The 19194-nt window shown below is 39.9% G+C and overlaps 1 protein-coding gene across 9 annotated transcripts in view; it reads left to right on the top strand.

Moving 5' to 3' along the window:
* The window catches only part of gab1 (GRB2-associated binding protein 1), a 68713-nt gene that overhangs the window by 11298 nt on the left and 38221 nt on the right, over nucleotides 1–19194 (top strand). The window contains exon 1 of one of the 9 annotated variants that reach the window (XM_046864851.1): nucleotides 7720–7802. The exons of 6 other annotated variants lie outside the window; for them this stretch is intronic. The gene's annotated coding sequence lies outside the window, so the exon portion shown is untranslated. Of the gene's footprint in view, nucleotides 1–7719; nucleotides 7803–12721; nucleotides 13002–14090; nucleotides 14623–19194 lie in introns of those variants that run through there. 2 more of the 9 variants (XM_046864859.1, XM_046864844.1) reach the window with 2 other exon arrangements.

Below are 19194 nucleotides of genomic sequence, written 5' to 3'. Positions count from 1 at the left end.
CATTTAGTCCCTGTTTGATATATTAACCTCCACTGTTCTTGGAAGATGTTCCACTAGAGTTCGGAGTGTGCTTGGAGCAGGAGGGGATCTAGAAAATTATTTATGGGGTGGTATGAGAATTACGCGGAGTGGCAAAACTAAAGCACGAATCCTTGCATGGTTCTTATAGATTTAAGAAATGGTGTGTGTGTGTGTGTGTGTGTGTGTGTGTGTGTGTGTGTGTGTGTGTGTGTATGTATATATGTATGTATGTGTGTATATATATATATGTGTGTGTGTGTGTGTGTGTATATATGTGTATAATATATATATATATATATATATATATATATATATACACATACAGTACAGACCAAAAGTTTGGACACACCTTCTCATTCAAAGAGTTTTCTTTATTTTCATGACTATGAAAATTGTAGATTCACACTGAAGGCATCAAAACTATGAATTAACACGTGGAATTATATATGGAATTATGTACATAACAAAAAAGTGTGAAACAACTGAAAAATGTCATATTCTAGGTTCTTCCAAGTAGCAACCTTTTGCTTTGATTACTGCTTTGCACACTCTTGGCATTCTCTTGATGAGCTTCAAGAGGTAGTCATCTGAAATGGTCTTCCAACAGTCTTGAAGGAGTTCCCCGAGAGATGCTTGGCACTTGTTGGCCCTTTTGACTTCACTCTGCGGTCCAGCTCACCCCCAAACCATCTCGATTGGGTTCAGGTCCGGTGACTGTGGAGGCCAGGTCATCTGGCGCAGCACCCCATCACTCTCCTTCTTGGTCAAATAGCCCTTGATGCCTTCAGTGTGACTCTACAATTTTCATAGTCATGAAAATAAAGAAAACTCTTTGAATGAGAAGGTGTGTCCAAACTTTTGGTCTGTACTGTGTGTATGTATATATATATATATATATATATATATATATATATATATATATATATAATGTGTACATGTACATATACACATATACATATACAATGAGGAAAAAAGTATTTAAACAATTTTTTTTGCTTTTTGCTATTTTGCAAGTTCTCCCACTTAGAAATCATGGAGGGGTCTGAAATTGTCATCGTAGGTGCATGTCCACTGTGAGAGACATAATCTAAAAAAAAAAAATCCAGAAATCACAATGTATGATTTTTAAACTATTTATATGTATGATACAGCTGCAAATAAGTATTTGAGCGCATTTGATTTAATATAAAGAATTGAATTGTTTCACCTGAACCCGTTCAGCAATTTTATTGGTCTAATGGTATGGGGTTCAGTTTTTTGGTTTGAAGTTTGTGAAACCGGGAAAAATCCCGGAAAAATCCATAAATTAGCCGCTTCATTGTTTAAGCCACGGGGTTCAAAATGTGGGGAAAAAAGTAGCGGCTTATAGTGCGGAAAAAACGGTATATATTTGGGGTATATATTGTTAACAATTCGGTGCAATAACCACATTTGACAATCAATTTTCCACCGTTGTAAACATTTGGTGATTTTTTTTGATCAAAACTATAGTTATTTCAAAGCTTTCCCATGTTCCCACTGCTTACTGGTAACACTATAATGCCAAACGCATTATTATCACTTTTTAAAAGTACGGACCATCTTGAAGACGCAAGCTACTGAACAGCACACTATTAAAAATGGTTTAGAGTTAAGCTGTTATAAATTAATACACACGAAGATATCATCAAAATTACCTATAATAATCTATATGCTAACGTATATTCAAACAAACGTATCGAGTTGTTTGAAGAGCAGGATAGTCATTTGCTTGTGATCAGGCTGATTGCAGTTATTGTGTTTGATTCACTAAATCGAATCAGTTCATAAGAGTCGTTTGTTCAGAATACGCTCTAATAGAAAGATGAGATTTCTTTACGTTATTTACGGAGACTGTGCAACCTCGATACTCGCGGGGGTTACGTTCTATGACCCATCGTGAGTAACAAAAAATGAATAATACAATAATAAAATAGTTTTTCGAACATTTTTATGTAATTTATTAGTGCAAACTCCAGCTTTGAAATGTTACTTCAAACTTTTGAGCCACTCACGTGATTTTTCACCAGTTACTCTTTTAGATAAAAAGTATCGAGGTTCCACTGTATTTGTTTATTTATTTATTTTTTAAATGTCATCACATTGAAGCACCGCTGCTGTATATCGGTTCAGGAAACTGATTACATTTATACATTGGGATACCAGTGCTGGGGTGCTTTTTCCTAGGGTGGCAGTTGTATGGAGGCCTGAGGTGCAGTTCCAATTCATTCCAAAGGTGGTGTTTTAATAGGGTTGAGTTCAGAGCGCTATAGCAGGCCACTCAAAAGCTTCCACTTCAACCCATGTCAATCATATGTTCCTGGAGCTCATCCATAGACATCCTATACAGTTGTCTGCTTCCATCTTAATGGTAATTGTTTGGGGAAGAACAACAAATTGGTAGAAATGTGAGGTGCCCAAAAGCTTTTGTCCATATAGTTCAATAGAGAGTGGGCAGATGGCTGACCTGTAGTATACTGACCAAAGCGGTATCAGCTAACATGGTTGTTAAAATGAGCGCAAGGTTCCGTTAATCCGTCTTGAGAAAAAAAGGACTGGAGCACCTGCTGCTTAGTGCTCTGTGCTCGCTGAACTGAAGTGCTCTTTTGTGTAGTTTTTAGGCTCGAAGACATTGGACGATTGTATGGAGGAAACTGCCCAATCAGACTTTGTATCTCTGATGCAGATTGAATTGTATTATCCATGCGGCCAAATTGATCAGTCTATGAATGTCTTTAGTGTCTTAAATCAAGAAAATAATTTTTTTTTATTTTTTTTTATAATTTTCTTATAAACATTTTAGATAAAAATACAGTGGTGTGAAAAAGTGTTCTGATTTCTGCTTTTTTTTTTTTTGCATGTTTGTCACACTTTAATGTTTCAGATCATCAAACTAATTTAAATATGAGTAAAAGATAACACAACATGCAGTTTTCAAATGTATTTTTTGTTTTGGATCATTGTCCTGCTGCAGAACCCAAGTTCACTTCAGCTTGAGGTCAAGATCGGATGGCCGGATATTCTCCTTCAGGATTTTTTTGGCAACCAGCAGAATTAATGGTTCCATTTATCTCAACAAGTCTTCCAGGTCCTGAAGCAGCAAATCAGCCCCAGACCATCACACTACCACCACCAGATTTTACTGTTGGAATGATGATATTTTTCTAAAATGCGGTGTTACTTTTACACCAGACGTAACGGGACACACACCTTCCAAAAAGTTGAACTTTTGTCTGGTCAGTCCACAGACTATTTTCCCAACAGTCTTGGGGGTCATCAATATGTTTTCTGGCAAAACTGAGACTTGCTCAGCAGACTTGGAACTCTGCCATGCAGACCATTTTTGCCGCCTTTTTCTTATGGTGGAGTCACAAACACTGAGGCAAGTGAGGCCTGCAGTTCTTTGGATGTTGTTGTGGGGTCACTTTTTCACACAGGGCCATATAGTTTTGGATTTTGTTTTCCTTCAATAATAAAAACCTTCATTTAAAAACTGCATGTTGTGTTCACTTGTGTTATCTTCTACTAATATTTAAATTAGTTTGATGATCTGAAACATTAAAGTGTGACAAACATGCAGAAGAAATAAGAAATCACACCTTTTCACACCACTGTATATAGACAAAAGTATAAGAATGCCTAACTTTTCCAGCCATAGGTGGTTCTTCCCCAAACTGTTAGGCACACAATTGTAACAGAGGTCATTGGATGCAGACATTTTCCCAATATTTGAACTAGGAGACGCAAACCTGAAAAAGTCCTTGTGCACAAGCCAGCTCCATGAAGATTTGCTTTACATGGATTTGAAATAGAAGATCTTGAGTGGCCTGCTATAGAGTTAAACCCTATTTAACTGCTTTGGGAGGAATTGAAACCCTGACTGCACCCCAGGCCTCCCCACCTCACCTCCATCAGTACCTGACTTTACTAACAGCCTTTTGGCTGAAGGAGCACAGATCTCCACAAGCACACTCCAAAATCTAGTGGAGCATTTTCCCAGAAGAGTGGAAGTTATTATAACAGCAAATGGGAACTAAATGTGGAATGGGATGTTCAAAAAGCACATGAATATTATGTCCAGGTGTCCACAAACTTTTGTACATGTAGTAGAATTTTAATAAACTTCTTTTATTTCTGACATCTGTTGTTCTGGTTCCTCTTTTTCACACAGCAGTTTTGCAGTCTTGTATTGTTTCGATTATTAATCCTGAAACACGTCCAGATCTTTCAGATTGCCATCTGGTCTTTAACGTGGCAAGACGCACAGTAGGCTCACGACACACAGACTGACGTGTTATTTCGACCGATATCCACTAACAATCAACCGCCGGTGTTGTAACCCCTCACCCCCCACCTTTACTCCGTGGTGTGTTCAGCTGATCAGGTTGTGAAGTGAGCATTTCAGCTGCAGTGAAGCACTTGTGAAAGCACATCCAGGAAAAGTCAGTTCCTCCTTGAATACACAGTGCCTGTTTGCACATTGTCATCTGGTTAAAAGGTCTAACTGCAGCAGTTTGTAAACACATGTGTTCTTTTTATCTGCTGGGACTTTTGCTCAGCCATGCTCGTTCCCAAACCGTGATAAGATAAGGTCAAAAAGAGACGCATGGACTTCAGCAGAAAAGGGATCTCTTCCTTTTTTTTTTTTTTTTTTTTTTTTAAATTTTTTTTTTTACTTTGGAATTATGCAACATGGCCGATGTTTTGGGTTGCTTAATCTGTTTAAACCGTTCCCCAATGTTTTCTTCAGAAAAATAAAAGCTGCCTTATATGTAATTATTAATAATAGCCTGTTCTGCCTCAGTGTCACGTCTCAATAGTAATTACCGTCTGTCATTCCCCCGCCCTCCCCCCCGAGAAAAAAATACTTTTTTGATCATCTAGTAAGAATCCACACCTCCTTTTCAACGCATTACATGATTTAGAGCCCTGTCTATGTGGGTAATTCAGTTTTTCTCATTTTCTACCTTGCAGTCCCACGTGTGTTTTTCCACAGCATTTCCCAGCATGCTGGATCAGGCAGGAATGTGAACCTACCAGGGTTGTTTTCTCTCTCTCTCTCTCTCTCTCGTGCAGCAGAAAGCTGATGCTCTCTGGTGTCCGAGAGTGGCATGGAGATCATTTCCTCTGCTTTTACTGATGGCTACCAGATGACTATGGAGCACTCTCTCTCTCTCTCTCTCTCTCTCTCTCTCTCTCTCTCTCCCTCTCTTTTTGGAACCAGTACAGTTTCGAGCACAGGTTTTGCCTGTACCTTTAGCATGGCTTCACGCTGTGAAAATATTAGCCACATGTGCATTAAAGTAAATCTGGGGTCAGATTTACAACACTCAATCTTATAGGGCTTTTTTTTCAAACAGGCTCTCAGACTGCAAATCTAATGCCATGATGGCGCTTTGCGTTGCACCGATACACCATGACTGACACACTATCTACTGAAATGACGTGTATTGATGGGCAGAACGGAACCTAAAAACAAGTGTGCAGCAAACAGATGTCGTTTCATTTTTATAAGACATAAAAAGACTAAAATAAATTCTAGATTAAAATTTTTTATTCAGAATGATTAGAATGTTGCAATGGAGTTAGGGGGCTGTAATGGTTTTGTTGCCAGTGTTTTTTTTAATTTTGTAATTAATTTTTTTAAACAAATGCACAGGATGAAATGGTGTAGATAAGATGCTACATAACTCTGTCCTGCATTGGGGTTTTGTAATGATCATAATTAGCAATTATGTTTAATGAACACTGCTAAATGCACTTACAAGTTTAGAAGAATGCAGTTTGCAATCATTTTGGGAATCTTGTAATAATAATGTAATAATGTGTCGCGTTCAATCAATAGCAGCGCAAGTGATTTTGAATAAATTGTAATGTAATTTAGCATAAAAACAAATCTTGCTGGGTGCGTAGAAATAAATCTTTCATCGGCATGACCCGTGCTCGTGATTGAGCACTGAGACACTTGGAATTAGACCGGTGTGAGATTTTACACAAGTGTTCGAGGTTCTGAGACTTATTTGTGCACTTCACTAGGCAGGATAAAAGGAGTCAGTCTGCAAGCACCTATCCAGTCCTATACAGAGTGTTCAACATAATTCTGATAATCAATTCAGTACATTCACACTGAACACTTAGATCCATGAAATTACTAAACAACACTAAAACTATGAGGATGGTTTTAGACTGTAGTTAATATCCACAGTCTGCCCCAATGGTTTAGGAAATTTTAGGCTTTAAATGGTCTTAAATTTACTGTTCTAGGTCCTAAATCAGTACCAATATCGGTATCGGTACCTCTAATGCTCATTGAAATGCTCCCGCAGCACTTCAGAATGTTTTTGTTTTGTAGGTTTCTGTGGTGTTGTAGTTCTTACTTTCGCTGGTCCAAATATAATTCACTGCATTATGACTACAAATGAGACCAACAGCCAATCAGCTTTCATTAATTGCCGCAAGTCTCTCTCGGATTGTACCACAGATGCAAAATGGAAATCATTTTTCAGGTATGAGGAAGTGCAAGTTTAGCGAAACTTAACTTCGAAAAAAAAAAAGTATTTGTTTGGTTAAGACCAGTTGCTAACAAGTTATTTGTGTGTATTACAGTTATGATCTAAGTCTTAAAATGTATCCTTAATGGTCTTAAAAAGGTCTTGTGTTAAATTTGACTTTGTGAAACCTGCAGAAGCCTTGATTTAATCACTGCACACCTCAACAATGATTAACTGTAATAAATGGACATTTGGTTCCACCCAGATGAGGAGGGTTCTCTGCTGAGTCTGGTTCCTCTTAAGGTTTCTTCCTCATGCCATCTCGGGAGTTTTTCCTTGCCACAGGCGCTACTGGCTCACTCATTAGGGCCAATGTCCATTGTTAAAAGCTCTATACAAATAATAATCAAAAAACAAAATAACTTGGTCTCTACCAATAAGAAATGTCTCTTTGTAGAATAATTGGCAACAGGATTTAGTCCTGACATTGCACATAGATCCTGACTCATTTGTAGGAGCATAAGGATACGTCTTCGACTCTTGTCAGAATCTACATGCACTTCTGGAAGCAAGTCTTTCTGGAGAAAAGCATTTGATGGAAGCAGAAAGTGCGAATCCGTGTTTCAGGATCTCTGGCGTATCCAAAAGTCGAAAATGACTGCAAGTTTGTTTGTTGACCTGCTGTTTTTTTTTTCCCGGCTGTGTCGAGATGTAGGTTGGATGATGTGGAGTTTCAGCAGGGTCCGGGTGTGTAGGAGCAGACCGAATAAAGGCAAGCTGTGAAATGCCACTGCTGCAGCATGTAATTCCTCAGGTTATCGTCAGGCCGTATAGGCTGGGTCACTGCTGTTCCCCCCTGCACTGACTAGAGATGGGGGGAGAGAAAAAGAGAAGGAGAGAGAGAGAGAGAGAGAGAGAGCTCTTAGCAGTTGTCCCTTGTGACAGTGCAGCACTCGGCCTGATTGCATTACAGGGCTTTTGCACAGCGTGACTCGATAGCCTCGGCCTGGCGCCATGCCATCACCGATACCACGAAAACATAGATACCGTCTGCATATGTGTGATTGCATTGAAAAAGAAAGAGAAATGTACTTCTGGTGAAATCCATGCGCTGTGTTTACGAGTGCAACTTTGAAAGGTGTGGCTCATTCTATCCTGTTTACAATCTCTATCTGGTCCGGGTTCTTCCTTAATATCAGACTGCGCTCAAGCCACATCAGCTCGTCGTTTTCACCTTAGAAGCTACCGTTCTACATCCAGACAGGAGTCCAGGTCAGTGTGCATCCTTCCTTTATGAACTCTGTATGGACAGATTGCTGTGTTGCACACTTGTGTATTTTGTTGGGTGAGGAATTTTGGTTGAGCAGGTGTCACCTGCAGGTGTTGTAACACTCGCTTTACAGATTAGATCTTGATTCAGGAGATTAAACTTTCAACGGATTTTTCAACTTTTACCCACTGGAAGGCCATCAGTGTGTCAGTCACTGAGTTATGATGTAGTCCAGTTCTACAGCCGTCTCGCCTGCGTCAGAAGTGACATTCGTTTTTTTCATAATTTTTTAATAGAATCTATTCACATTTCAGATCTGGGTGCTTACTTTGTACTTATTTGTGTTTTAACACATCATTCGATCCACATTACCAAGACCAGGAGGCCGGGCCGGGCCATGACGGTGCCTGGAGAAGCCACAGTGGTGTAAACAAAGTGAAATTGTTTTAGCTGGCTTTAGTTTCAGCAAGTCAGAGCTCCACTCATGCGAACAGAGACAAGTCAGACGAGAGGAATGTGTTGAATGTGAATGCCATAGCTTTGACAAAGACATGTGACTGTGTGAGCAACAGAAGAGGGGGGGGGGTATACTCATACAGGCAGAGTGCAACACTGCTGACCTTCTTTACCATGAAAAAAGTAGGGAAGGCATGAAAATATGGCAATAAAGACCACAGTGTTGTGTGTGTGTGTGTGTGTGTGTGTGTGTGTGTGTGTGTGTGTGTGCGCATATCCACCCTATGCCTCGCCTCCGATTTCACACACTTTTTTTCCTTCCAAATGGCATTATTCTATCCTGGTCAGATGACTAAATCCGCACAGGCTCTTGGACGTAATTCTTGACCTTTGGACGGCCTTTTTAAACGAACCCGTATACAAAAATCCGTGACACGCAGCGGTTATTTTGAGACATTGTTTCTACGTAAGAGCTGCAGACTGTAAACATTGGCAGAGTGGCCAGTTTCAAAGGCGTGTGAGGGACAGAGCGAAGCTCGAATAGACTTTTTAGTTAAGAGCTATTGATCAATGACCTTGTTTCTACCCCACACGACATGGAAAACTTAACGTCTGATTTATGCTCTGTTGGTTCGACTCCACGAATAGCTGAGAATTAACAGCAGCGACGTTGCTCAGGGGCGTGTGTGTGTGTGTTTTCTGAGCTAACTTTCTCAAATATTTAAGACTGGATAAATGCATACACTGAAGAGCTGGCTCTAAAGTTTAAATGCTCTGAGCTGTAAAACCACAGCATTAAAAGAACGTGCGACGTGCTCGAGTCTCATCACAGTTGGAATCCGTGTATGAGATGGACCTGCATTCCATCAATGTATGGAAAAAGCAGCTGTGACACACCAGGCAAGGGTGTATAATGGTCTGTCTCTATGATCGGGAGAAGCAGATGAGGAAAGCCGAAGCAGAGCTATGTATAGCGCGAGTCATCTTAGTATTGAGACCAGGCTTCATTACTGTTTAGGGCTTCATGAAACTTTTTTTTTCTCTGAGAACTTCATAACGAATGGCAAGGTTTAAAGAAAGACTAGCACATCAATGAGCTCCTGCCAATTTCCACCTGTATAAACAAAAAGGTTTTAGGTGACCAACAGCTCTGGGACATTTTAAATACTTCAAATAAACTTGTCGTTATTGATTTGGAAATGCCCTCTCTCAGATCGCTGACCCAACCCAAACAAACCACACATTCTTCTGCTCTGCTGTGTGTGTGTGTGTGTGTGTGTGTGTGTGTGTGTGTGTGTGTGTGTGTGTGTCTCCATGTCTTCAAGGTCAAGTCACTTTCTATACTCCTGCACCTACTCCAAAGACGTGAACTGATTCAAAAGGTTTCCCTGCTTGTCCTGTTTCTCTGCCCTGCTATTTGACACTAATAAATTACGACGGCCATCGCAGTGGGTATTGTTCAGCACTTATCTAATCACAGCAGAAGTGTGTCAAGGATGCTTCATGATGTGTGTTTGCTTATCTCCCCTTGGCATGGCAGTCCATTTCCTGTGGCCCTCTCTCTTCCTTAGTCATAGAGGTCCAATTAGATTGGTTGCACATCAGCCCTAGCTTGTGTGCTGAATGTGATTTGGTCTTATCATGAGTCAGAGATTGAATTATTCCGTGTTTACACTGTTCATTGTCACATGCAGAGCATGATTCAAAGAGTCCCATTTCCATCCCATTCCCCCTTTTGCTGTTATAATAACCACCACTCTTCTGGGAAGATGTTCCACCAGATTTTGGAGTGCGATTGTGGAGATTTGTGCGCATTCAGCCGAAAGGGTGGTAATGAGGTGAGGAGGCCTGGGGTGCAGCCCTGAGCTCAGAACTCTGTAGTATGAGATCTTCTACTCCAAACCATACAAAGCATATTTTTATGGAACTGGCTTTGTGCACAGGAACATTGTCAAGCTGGAACAGTGGAACATTGTCAAGCTGGAACAGGTCTCTTAGTTCAAGTGAATTTTTTCACTCTGAAGACATCCTACATACAATTGTGTGCCTCCAAATTTGTAGTGACATTTTGGGGAAGAGACACGTATAGATGGTAAAATCAGGTGTCCCAATACTTATTTTTATTTTTTATTTATTTATTTATTTTTGCATGTAGCATATTTATACTCAATGGTTTCTTTCTTTTTTTTTTTTTCTTTTTTTTTGTGTCTATCTTCACAATCTTATTCACCTTTTTCTCATGTGTAACAATATACTGATACCGGCCGAGTGTGTGTCTGTTTTCCGTCACGTAACACTTTTCCTGAAAGCAGAGGGAGTCTCATGCCTGGTTACTATATAACACTATAAATTTAATAAATTCAGGAATTATCGTTGAATTATTTCTCTCACACAGGATGAAGTGTTCAGTCTGAACCACATCCAGTTTGTTTTAACTGCAGTGTAGTGTAAGTGTGTCATTACTTTAATCTTTGGTCAATCTTTGACTCTGATTATGGGGTTATTGTCTAAGATGTGTAGCTGCTGGATGTGAGATTTTGGAAATGTCTGGAGGGGAAGGTGCTTTTCAAGAACATTTTATGAACTCCTTCGTCGTTAAGCCGTAATTACCATAGTCCGATGCTGGATGGAAAATGCTAATACGATTACTTAGTACAAAGTGTGAACTGCTTTTCTGCGTATTGGGCGAGTCTCATCTGTCAAAGGTTTTATGCAAAAACAATTGTTCTGTTTGCACTTTGTGGATAGAAGTAGTTCGTATAAATCTAAGAAAATCTTTAAAATGATTTCAAACGTGATCGATCAATAAAGCAACCTCTTTAGTTAAGTAAACCAACACAGAAGCAAGACAGTTAAACCATATAAACAGGCCTTCTGTCAATAAAGCTCAATATGTAAGGTTTGATAATTATAGTGCCTGTCAAAAGTTTGGAAACGCCTAGTATTTATTGGTTTTTGACAAACGCATGCATGTTCCTTTTGTTTGTCTGCAACAATGTAGGTAATTTAACAGTATTTTAGCATAAAGATTTACTTTGACCAAACAAATATCTAAATGTACAGATGCTACACTTCATTTTCATTGAATGATACAATTTTCTCCAAACATTCAGCTGAAATACTTTTTCTGACCTAGTGATGTGGTGCTGTGACTGAGGAGGCCATTCCATGACGATAACACTCCAGCCGACTGTTGGCTCTTTAAATATTGCTTACAGCGTTTGTACATATGCTTCTCCTCACTATTGAGAAGTCGGTTCCAATGAGCTGCAGTCCAGACGGAACTGTATGGTGTTTAAGTATGAAATGGTTGCCATGTTGGTTCAGTATTCCTTTCACCCAAAATTCCCTGTTCCAGAGCAACCCCAAACCGTTAATCTTTCACCTCTAATTGTGACTGTGGGTGTGAGACAGTCTGCATCTTCTCTCCTGGTCTCCGTCTTACAGAAGTTCTTCAGTTAAAGACAAAAAGGTCAAATTTTGACTTGTCCACAGAACTTTCTTTTAATCATTCACTGTCCAATTCATGTTTTTTTTTTTTTTTTTTACTGAGTTTGTTGCAAGGAAATAATTTGTTGCATTTGTCTAAAAGGCTGTAGCTTCAGCTATGATCACAGTTGAAGTGGATTACATTCTTTTGATCATTAATTTAGTAAGTCTGACATCTTTTTTTTTTATTACAGTCAACAAACAATGGCCAACTTTTACAATGCTAGTAAAAAAGAAGATGAGAGGGGAGAGAGAAAAGGAAGGGAAAAATGAATAAATAAATAAAATAATAATAATAGAATACAATGAAAGTACATGCCAAAACTCCAAATATTACTTAAAAAGACATTAATATAATCGAGGTATGGAGTCCAAACTTGGTGAAAAGCTTCAGTAGTCTGATGAGTAACACAAGTCAAGAACTCTAAGGGAATAATTTCTCTAATAATCCTGTGCCATCATTTCGACGATGGGGGGGGTAAGTCAGACATCTTTAATGCAAACGGAGAAGGATGACTGCAGCCCTGTTGTCTCCTGATCATCAACAAATGAAAACGGACAAATACATTTCAATAATGTTGAGTTTCAGGGATTCACACAGTTGAGTCAAAGGTTACGAAACGGCAAAACGTATTTCTCCTATCCGTCTATAGCGTTTGAACTCTAGAGCGACAGAGCACCAGTGGCTGTCTTTTTTATTTGTCCTTATATTCGAGGTGTTCTAGGAGTCCCAGCTGATTTTTATGCTGCAGAAATGAAGTGAAATCAGACCATTGCTGAAAGGAAAATGTTCTTTGAACAGTTTGCATGCAAGGGGGCTCACACAGCGCTTGTATCTGGGTGGAGCCTGGAGATCACAGAGGGAATGTGAAGAATGAGGCCGAGTTATCGGATGGAAAGTATTTTTGGGGATGACCGCAGCCTGGCTCGAGCACCATATGTAAGAGAGTGTTGTTGTGCTTGGGGTGAGTGGAGAAGAGGGACATGGCAGGAGAGAGGAGGTGGCCTGCCTCCCGCTCGTTTTCTCTCTCTCTCTCTTTCCCCCTCTCTCGTTATTTTCAGTCCATTGTGTCTACTTCCTGTGGGTCAGGGGTTATTGGATCAGGGAGTTGTAGCTTGGCTCGAGAGTGAGAGAGAGTGAGAGCGAGGACCGAGAACTTCAATAGAAGTTTGAACAGCAACAACTCGCCACCGCTGTTTTTTTTTTTTTTTTTTTCCTCTTTTCTCCAAGTCCCGTCAACAATTAATCAAAACAGGTAAATACCCGCTTACATGTTGCACTGGAATTGTTTGCCGCATCCGCTTTAGGTTTCTTTTGTGCCGCGGCGCTCTGTCTGCCAGGCGCTATCCTGTTTTTGTGTAGCTGAGTTTTCGATGTGGTGTTACGGTTATGATTTTTAGAGGCTCTGGATCCTGGACAGCGGGAGAGACCCTGCAGGACAGGCCGTGATTGTCTTAACATCCTACATTATGTAATGCAAAAGCTTTCCTGAGAGCAGTTCTAATCGGAGCCGTGTTTATGGAGAGAGGAAACCTCCTCCTGCGTCGGTCAATGTGGTTCAGGCTAAATTGCATTACGTTGTTGGAGCAGAAGGGGAGCAGGGCCGGAGTTATTACACTCCACTGCAGCCATGCAGCTTTCGCCGACCTGTCCAAAACGCTCACTCACTGGTGTTTATGCTCCCCAACTGACCGAATGAGGTAAGCAAGCAGGGCTTTACTGCAAAACTGTAGAATATGATGTGTAGTTATTTGGGTTTTATTTTCTGTGCTGTGATTGATGGCTTTAATGTCATGAGGCAGAAGAGGAAGGATATTGCTAGAGTGTGTGAGAGTGTGTAATGCTTGTGTGTGTATATATGCACAATATCAATAAACCAGTGAGTGTTTTGCTTTAAATTAGGGAGCAAATAGCTGAGCTGAGCTGCTGCTGTATGAAGGAAACAGTCCCCCACACACACACAGACGCAAACATGTCTAAAGTTAGATGTGTCCAGCCACACAAGTCCAGCTCACAAGTGTGACAATGGAGGCAAAACAGGAAGTCTTTTTCTCAGAGTGTGTGTTTGGAACAGATGATCAGGAAGATAAAAAAACGCCAACAAAGTGGAAACTTCCAGCCTGCCCCACCGTGTCGGTGTGTGAGTGTTAAAAAAGACTCTGTTTTCCTGTATCAGAGGTGCATCACTGGACACTGCTCCGGGATCCACAGGAAATGAAGTGCAGTCTCCTAATGCAGCCTGTGTGTTTTGTTTTTTTTAATTTATTTTCAGACTCTTTTCTGAAACGCTCAACAGGACACGGTTAATGTTTAAACCCAAGTCTCTTTCTTCCTCTGGCTTATGCCGAGTTGTTTCTTTCTCTCCCCAGCTGTCTGGTTAATGCCTCACTTGGTTTTGTTTGAAGCGCATTGGGTCCTGCCGAAGGAAATCGCAAGAGAGACGGAGAGAGTCAGGACGAAACTGACCTGCGAGAGGAGAGACTGCTAATAAAACCTCTTATCGATCCCCCATATTCCCCGTCTTATCCGATGTTGCTTTTGTTCACTCGCTGTCCTTCAACCTCTCCTTCGCTCGCCCTCGTGAACTGGACAAGCGCAGTCATGCCAGATTAACCAGCTCTCTCCGTGCACAGGCTTTAATGGATCTTTTCGCTCTTCATGCTTCTCGTGGGTTGAACTTCACTTGTTTTTCAGGTTTCTGTCTTTTGTAAACAGCAGACTAGCGTTTGGGAAGAACCGCTTTTACTGGATTTAAATTGTTGGCTTTGCCCTACATTCTTTTTTTAGAGGATCATTAGAGTCCAACCTTGTGGGCTTTGGCAGTCTGACACAATTATTGGCTTCTGTCTTGCATTCACAGCTCTTTTAATAAAGTGGTAAGTAGGACTGTATTCTTGCACCTTGCATGGGTGTGGGTGAGATGATGTTTAAGTCTGACTATAAAGTGTTCATTGTACCTTTTTTTTTTTTTTTTTTTTTGACCAGTCACACCCGAGTGGATGTGGACTCTTTATTTTTTTTATATTTTTTTGCATGTGGATATGATGGTGTTTTTTTTTTTTTTTTTAAATTCACATTTCTAATAATGAAACTGAACACAATGGAGAGCAAGATGACTAAGGTACAAGTAAATGTAATAATCATTTCACAATATGGACAAAAGTTTGTGGACACCTGAGATTCATTTGTGTTCATATTTGAACATCCCATTCCGCATTTAGTCACAATTTGCTGTTATAATAACCTTCACTCTTCTGGAAAGATGTTTCACTAGATTTTGAAGTGTGTTTGTGGAGATTTGTGCTCCTTCATCCACAAGGGAGTTCATAAAGTCAGTAAAGTTGGAAATGTCAGGCATCCCAATACTTTTTTGTATGTTGCAGAGGTTTGTCTTCAAGCACCAGTATCAATTGATTATCAATATCAATCCATATATTGTAGATACATGATATCTGTTACAAAGTTTTGCCAAACACTACAAAGATTAATATGTAAAAAAATTGCCATTGGCTAATTTGAACCAGAATTTATAATGATGTGAATTTAAAAATATGGCTCTGATTTCCCAGGAAAGTGTATTGTGACAGTTTTCCAGAATATTGTAAAATCATTGTGTTGCTCTGCTCTGCTCTGATTTATTGATTTATTTTTTTACACATCCAAGCAACCATAGAGTTAAAAATAAAATTAATGAATTTTGTCTGGATGGCATTTGAGTCAACAAATTGCAGCACTTAAAGGAAAGAGAGCAGACGAGTAAAAATAGAAGCGAGTATGAGTCGCTGCATTGCATCATGTGTGGAATTTGAGGAAAGTGAGCAGGAGCACTGTGCACTAACGTCTGTCTAGTTGTTTCTGAATCATATTGATGGAATTGATTGACTTGCTTGTCTATATATGTTATGTTTTTATGATTTCTCTCATTCTGCACAACACCCACTATCTACCCTGGCTTGATGCAAACCCCTGTGTACCTCCACACCTCATTCTGACCTTATGTAAGAGCATAATTTATTTATTTAGCTTCAGCAGGTGATTTGTTCTGCGCTATTTATACAGCTGGAGATGTTCTGTAGCCTGTAGAGACCATGCACTAGTGTTGAGCAGCAGATGTTTGACAGAAACACCACTCCCGTACACTCTCCCTGCGCTTCCTTTTATAATGCGCAGAATGCCGACTTTGCAGTTTTGTTGATGCTTTGATGTGAGGTTTGTGAACTTTACCGTTCAAAATAAAGCTAAACTTGGCGGTGGTAAGGGAGATTGGGATTGCTGCCAAACACACACACGTGAAAGATTGGTTTGCTCGCCCGTGTTATCAGGTTTCATGGGCTAGCTCGGCCTTTTGGCCTCCTGGCTAAGCTTTTAAGGGCTTGGCCCGGTCTTAATGAATAAAAGGATTGATGCTGGGTGTTCTTACAGGGATGGACCACACAGCTGCTCAGGCTGCTCCCAAGGTCATCGTGTTCATGGTCAGGTTTGACACAGAACCCATCCCTCTTCTTGCACACTATCACGCTTTGTTACTGCTTTCCTTGTATTTTCAATCTTTTTTTTGTGTAAGAAGTTAGGGAAATGCGGAAAGATCACACTGATCATAAATCACAGTGGCTAGCATTGTTGCTGTGGGATTGATTTTTGTGATGGAGTGAACCAACATTTTATTTCCAGATAAGTGTGTTTTCCAGGCTACAAAGAAACTATGAATCAAAGTTTCATATCAATTATTATACTTGCTAATTCAGCTCTTTAATTAAGGACATTTAGTCATTTAGCTGGACAGTATCAGGAGGAGCATATTAATGTGAAAAGTGGGTGGTCGTATGGAATGTGTTATTTTGAGCATCGCATTAAACATTTAGTGCAAATTTGCTCTAATCCACTAGATTTTGGAGAGTGCTTGTGGACATTTTTGTGTTCATCAGCCATGAGGGTGTTACGAAAGGCAGGTACTGATGTAGGTGAGGTGAGGAGGTCTGAGGTGCCTTCAACGTTCACATTCATCCCAAATGTGTTCAGTAGGGTTGAGATCAGAGCTCTATAGCAGGCCACTCAAGATCTTCCTCTCCACACCATGTAAACAATTTTTTTTTATGTAGCTCGCTTTGTGCACAAAAGCATTGCTGGAAAAGGTTTGGGTTTCTGAGTTCTAGTGAATGCAAAATTTTATTACTCCCCATCCTAAGACGTCCTGTACAATTGTGCGCCTTCAGCTTGGTGGTAACTGTTTAGAGAAGAACCACAAACGAAAGGAAAGGTCAATACTTTTGACCATTCAGAATCAAACATTTCAAGCAGGCACTTGTTAACCGAGCTTCCATCTATGATTAATAGATCAATTATATTTTGCGACGTGTATGAGTGGTGCTCTCATCTTCCTGGTGAAGGTCCAGGAAATCAAACAAATTTGCAACTGGCAAGTCGACTAGGAAATCTGATTACCGTATTTTCCGGACTATAAGCCGCTACTTTGTTCCCATTCTTTGAACCCCACGGCTTAAACAATGAAGCGGCTAATTTATGGATTTTTCCTGGGTTTTTCCCGGTTTCACAAACTTCAAGCCAAAAAACTGAGCACCAAAACATTAGACCAATTAAAAATGCTGAACGGGTTCAGGTGAACCAATGAAACTCTTTATATTAAATCGCTCGCCCAGTGAATTTATGTTCCAAATATCAGTGGGTGTTGCTTATATTTGAGTGCACTTAATAGTCCGGAAATTACGGTACTGATATACGCCCTGAATAGAGACTCAAGTATTTACACCTAAATCCACTTTTCCCTAATGCTGATCTCTCTCTTTCTGCTCAGGTAGCCCTGTTGAGTTTATCTAACATCCCTTGATCCATTAATCCATAGTTCAATAAAGGTGGAAGATGAAAATAATCCTATCTCAGGGCCACTGTACTGAAAGTCACGGAGACATTTAGTCGGTCATTGTAACTCATTATCCACAGTGACATTTTACTTACTCATATGTGACACAGCACCTAGCTGCTTGGCAACATCAGGACCAGACACACTCACACTCACATACACCCTTTTTCCGTTTGTGGGTGTGTCTGGAATTATATTAGAACAGCTCTAGTCTGTAGTGCACTTAGATTTCAGGAGTTTTATTTAAAGAAATAATGAGCACAGAGAAGTGTCAGGGACGGAGGTGAACACTTTCAGGTACACATTTTCATTTCTAACGTTAAGTTTAAATAGGAACTCCACAGAATGTTTTGTACGTGTTCGAATTGGACATTTGGGATTTTTTTTTTTCTGTTTTCCATCGATACCCTTAGTGAAGTTCCAAATATTGACCAACACCTGCTACTGACTGGATCCTGGCATGAGCTGACACAGCTGTTTGGTGCTAACTCATGCACAGGCATGATGGCAACTAGAGCTGGGCAATATGTTCATGCGATTAATACGAGTATCAGAGGTTTTTTTTTTTTTTTTTGATTTCTTTGGTTCATCTCAACCATCTCGTCTTTTTCCTTGCCACCTTTATCACTGGCTTACTCATTGGAGATAAATGTATAGGGACAAATTTCTAGCAGTAAAAATAAAATCTTTGTTTATTTTTGTAAAGCTGATTTGGGACAATGCTCATTGTTAAGAGCGGTATACAAATAACATTCAATTGAATAATATAGCAATACTGGCATTAGATATTGAAACGCATATCATGGAGAGCATCGAAAAATAACACTGAATCAATAAAAATAAACATTTGGCTCTAAGACCTTTGATGCCAGCTTTCCACAACATTCAGAACATCTGGAGGACAATGTTATCTGCTCTTGACAGTTTGTACTCTGGATGTTGGGGGCAGGAGCAAATTGTTGATTTGTTTTAGTGGCAGAGACAAAATGCATATACTGTATATTGACAAAAGTTTATTGGCACCAGACTAGAAGATTTTGTATATGTGTTTTTTTTAACATTCTAATCCACATTCTGTCCCCATCTGCTGCTACAATTACCTCCTCTCTTTAGAGAAGATGTTCCACTAGATTTTGAAGAGTGGTTGTGGAAACACAAGAGTTTAAGTCAAGTCAAGTTTATTTCTATTGCGCTTTTCACAACAGACATTGTCCCAAAGCATCTTTACAGAAATCAACAGTTAAGGTAAACGATGTGTATTTGTCCCTGATGAGCAGCCATGGCGACTGTGGCAAGGAAAAACTCCCTTAGATGTTATGAGGAAGAAACCTTGAGAGCAACCAGACTCAAAAGGGGAACCTATCCTCATTTGGGTGACATCAACAGTGTGATTATAGTCTTTAAACAAGACAGAACACTGGAGAGTGAGAACTAACATGAGTAAAGTCTAACATTTAAGTAAAGTCAGGGACTGATGTAGGTGAGGTGAGGACGCCTGGGGTGCCGTCAGGTGTCTCCATAATTTTGTCCACGTAGTGTATCTTCTGAATGCTAAATATGCCATTGTTTG

This window comes from Silurus meridionalis, chromosome 2 (assembly GCF_014805685.1).
Source record: "Silurus meridionalis isolate SWU-2019-XX chromosome 2, ASM1480568v1, whole genome shotgun sequence".
Lineage (NCBI taxonomy): Eukaryota > Metazoa > Chordata > Actinopteri > Siluriformes > Siluridae > Silurus > Silurus meridionalis.
This window is presented reverse-complemented; position numbering and strand designations above follow the sequence as displayed.